Genomic DNA, 5,005 nt, shown 5'->3' on the forward strand with positions numbered 1-5,005 from the left:
TTTACTCCCTTGTCTGCCTAGTTAATGTATTTGAACACGTCTTCAAATCCAAGTGTGAATAGCTTTGGTGAGATAACATCTCCCTGGCGAACTCCTCTGTTGATTGGTATATTGGTATATATATATTGGTATATTGGCATACATATGGTGTATGAGCATTCTGTATCGGGAGTATATCGTGCAGTTGTTCATAGCTCTCTCTATTGCCCAAAGTTCTATGGAGTCGAATGCCTTGTCATAATACTATTTCTGACTCATTTATATTAATTTATATTTTATATTAATATATTTGTAGGAATAAAGAAGAATATCGACTATGCTTTTGGTAGAGAGGTAGATAGATATTCTGTTGTTTAGAATTCTAGATGCAAACCAGACGTTACATAGACCAACCAGTGATCCAATTGCTACGTAGTAATTGTGGATTTTGATGCCTTCGATACTGGACAGTACTACTGCTTGGTCCTATCTTGGGTGTTTGAACGTATTTACCACATTGGAATAAGTATTTTTTGGTGTATTTGAAGTAGAAGTAGTCATGTTGTTAATTGAAGTCATTTTTATTTTGTTTCCCGCGTTGCCGCAGGTCCGGTCCTGTCACCGGCCAAAGAACCGGAGTTAATCAGTTCCGAACGGTTCCAAAAAAGCAGTTGATAAAACCAGTAGGTTAAACTTGGTTCGAATTATATAGGTTATATTTACTATTGTAATGTCTTATATAAAGGTTTTTTGTTACTCACGTAGGGTCGAGTCGATTGGCATCAACACTGCACTATTGTTTGTTGATAGTATTTAAAAATATTAAATTTTTGTTCCGTATTTTACATTTAAAAATTGAAAAATAATAGAGCGGTTTAAAACGTGGTATAATCATGCCACTGCGCAATACTTGCTTGTTGTTTGGAACATGTTGCATTCAGCAATGAAGAAAATATCACCAATCTGTACACAATTGTTTGTTTATCACTTTTTATTGTAATTAAATACTAATAAAACTGGTATTTACGATAACAAAAATCGACACTAATTTACAGAGTCGAGTTAAGTAGATATTTATATTTATAGAAAAGTCCGACATTTTGGTCGCCAATAATAAGTTAAGTATTATTATTAGGTTTCTTGCTGAAAATTAGAAGTTTGGTTATATCAAAGTTCATATTTAATCCATAATGTAAATTTGCCTTCTAAATTTTTAGAGATAGTCTTTGTAAATGATCAATACTCTCTTTTAACGCGGTGTCATCCGCATATCCTGAGAATTCACCCTCGTCGTTTCCTTTTTTTAATTTAAATATTTTCCGACTGTATGTTATCTATTTTTTTGCGCACTATCTTGTTAAATTTGAAGTTTTCTATTATTAAGTTAAAAATAAATGAATAAAAATTATTTGGTATTAGGAAATTTACCTCGGAGTTTTAACAATGGAATTAAAAACGACTAAATAAGTATAATTATCCTTATCTCTATTGGTCTGAATTATACTATTTAAATTTTTGGAAATTAGTTAAAATTGTATAAAAATTACTAAATCCCTAAAACAATTTATTATAGTTCGTTAACTTTCTAACTACTAATCAGGACGTTTGTTAAGAATGCAAAAAGGAAAAGAGCTCTCAACCACAATAAAAACAGTCAAAACCAAAAAGCAGTTTGCAAAATACAGATTTTCATGATGGTCGCCAACATCGGAAACGGATAGGCACTACAACAAGAAGAATTCTTCCCGGTTACACTGAATAATTACTTGAATCGTAACTCGCCATTGTGTGCGCAATTTTGGCGGCGGAAAATGTTAATGTTAACGAAATTACCTTCCAGATTCAACAGTTGTTATCAGGTGATCTGTACATTTTAAGTCAGTCGACAGTACAATAGAACTTTTAAATTCCCTGGATATACTGGGGATGCCATCACGGATGGGGAAAGACCCTGAACTACCGAGTAGCTACCGTCCGATATCTCTGCTATGCCATTGGTACAAATTGTGTGAACGCCTCATTTTAAATCGCATCCAGGAAACATTAGATGCAAAACTAATCCCACAACAAGCAGGCTTCAGACCAGGTAAATCATGCACAGGCCAAGTGCTGAACCTAACAGAATACATAGAGGAGGGATTTGAGCAGAAAAAGATAGTGGGAGTAGCCTTGATAGACCTCACAGCGGCCTATGATACGATAAACCACAGAACCTTGCTAACTAAGATCTATAACACTGTGCTTGACTATGACCTGGTAAATATTATTAGATCACTGTTGTGTAATAGACGTTTCTATGTTGTGCTATATGAAAAGAAGAGCAGATGGAGAACCCAAAAAAATGGCTTATTTCAAGGAAGCGTTGTGGCGCCGTCCATATTTAACATCTACACCAACGACCAACCAATACACCCTCAGACTGAGAGTTTTGTCTACGCTGACGACCTTGGTATAGCCGTAAAGGGAAAACACTCCACAATGGAAGAGACTTTAAACATGATACCAACTTATTACAAACAAAACTCATTAAAGCCAAACCCTACTAAAACCCAAGTATGTGCATTCCATATCAACAACCAACTGGCGCATGTAAAACTGTATGTTTCTTGGGAGGGACAACGCTTGAAATATACTGATAGACCCAAATATCTTGGAGTAATACTAGACCGGTCACTAACGTATAAATTCCACTGCCAGAGCACAAGACAAAAGGTTTCTACGAGAAACAACCTTCTCCGGAAACTTGTAGGGAGCAAGTGGGGTGCAAACCCCCAGGTCTTGAAGACAACAGTTGAGGCCTTATGTTTCTCAACAGGAATATGCTTGTCCCGTCTGGGGTAGATCTAGACACGCCTAACAAGTCACCACGGCGTTAAATGAAACATGTAGAATAATTACCGGCTGTATGAAGCCTACCCCTCTTCCCCTACTGTACCGGGTAGCTGGATTTGCATCACCAGACGACCGTAGATGCACCTCACAATATGTGGAGAAGTTCAGGCAAACTTTCGATAAAAGGCACCAATTATACGGGTTTGACGAACCGCCAGGAATAAGCCGACTTAAATCGAGGAAAAGGTTTATGAGAAATGTCAGCGTCGAACCACCCGAACTGTTCCCCCTACATCCAGAACGACCTAATGGAATGAACCTGGTCTGGAGAACCTGGCGGACACTCAATCGTATACGCACAAGTGTTGCCCCTGTAAAACAGAACCTCATTAAATGGGGCATCAAGACAGACAGCGACGCACTTTGTGAATGTGGGGAAATACAAAAAGTGGAGCACCTGAGAGTATGCAGACTGTACCCATCACAGTACACCCTCGATGATTTATGGCTCGCAAATACAAAGGGTGTAGACGTAGCCTGATATTGGGCAGAAAAACTGTAGTCGGATCCAGAGACGAAAAAGTAAAGTAAGTTTTTGTATCTTGTCTTAGGTGTTTGATCTTCTAGATTATGTCATTAAGAGATCCCGCCGCTTTACTTGCTTTTAAGCTTTATTGTCGTACTTTTTCTTCGACATCTCCGTAACTAGTTATATCTATTCCTAGATATCCAAACCTTGCTTCCTGCTTAATTTTCCCATCAATTTTGATTTTACATCGTAGTGGGTATTTAGATGTTGTCATACATTTGGTTTTTTCTGCTGATATTATCATATTGTACTTCTTGGCTGTTGTATTGAAGATATGTGTTAATATTTAAAGCTCGTCTTCTGTCTCGGAGATTAATGCAGCGTCGTTTGGATAACATAATAGTTATTTGAATTTCTTTGTTGCCCATTCTGTAACCATGACCTTAACGTACTGCTTGTATTATTTCGTCCATTATTATGTTATAGAGAAATGGGCTTAACGAGTCACCCTGTCTGACTGCGCTTTGTACTGGTAGACAATGTGTTAGTTTTCCATTTATCTTTGCATGTATTCGATTATGTAAGTAGATGTTTTTTGTATAATATTGATTGGTATAATGTTAATTATATGTTTCTTTGATACAGTAGGTATAAGACGTCTTCGACATTGATGCGATCGAAAGCCTTTTTAAGGTCTATAAAACATAGATATGCTGGTTTATTGTACTCAATGACCTTTTCTTTGATTTGTCTTAGTACAAATACGAGGTCTACGCAGGATCTTCTGGATCTGAATCCTTGTTGTTTATCTGATAAAGTTGTTAGTTTATTGATTTTGTTGGTTAGGACTTTTGTGGTAAGCTTGAGTGCGGTGTTCAGTAGATTTATACCTCTATAATTGTTGGGGTCTTCTTCATCTCTTTTCTTGAACATTGGTATCATTATGCTGTTTCTTCATGCGTCTGGTATCTTGCAGTGCAATATTAGTTTTTGTATAAGTTTTGTCATCTCTAGGGTTATACTTTCTTCTCCGTGCTTTAGAAGATCGTTGGTTATTCCTACTAGTACTGGTGACCTTCTATTTTTGTGTGAATTTATGGCTATCTCTACTTCCTGAAAACTGATTTCTATTTCGTGTCTTAATTCAGGAACGTTATTGTGTTGATTATTATTTTTCTTTCCTTTAAACACTTCCGTCAGGTATCTTTCCCATTCGTTTGCTGGTATGTTATTGGTATTCTTTCAAATCTGCCATTTCTTTCCGTTGGTTTTTTATAAACCTCCATATTTGTAAAAGGTAAATGAAATAATAAATTAGACTTACTCACAATCAATTTAATTTAACTATCAGACGACCGTCTGATAGTTAAATTAAATTGATTGTGAGTAAGTCTAATTTATTATTTCTTTTACCTTTTGAAATGGACTCACACAAGCAACACATTCATGACTCCATATTTGTTTTTGTGTACCGTAGAAGTCGCTTTCCATCCTTTTTATAAACTGTTTCCAGTAATAATTTTTTGTTCTTCTTACCAACTGCTTTGTTTCATTTCGTATTCTTCTATAGGTGTCTCGGGATTCTGGAGTATTTGAGCCAGCTGCCTAACACCCGTAGCGTCACTTCCACTCGAACATCGACAAGAAGTAGACCATCCAGAGAGA

This window comes from Diabrotica undecimpunctata, chromosome 7, assembly GCF_040954645.1.
Source record: "Diabrotica undecimpunctata isolate CICGRU chromosome 7, icDiaUnde3, whole genome shotgun sequence".
Taxonomy (NCBI): domain Eukaryota; kingdom Metazoa; phylum Arthropoda; class Insecta; order Coleoptera; family Chrysomelidae; genus Diabrotica; species Diabrotica undecimpunctata.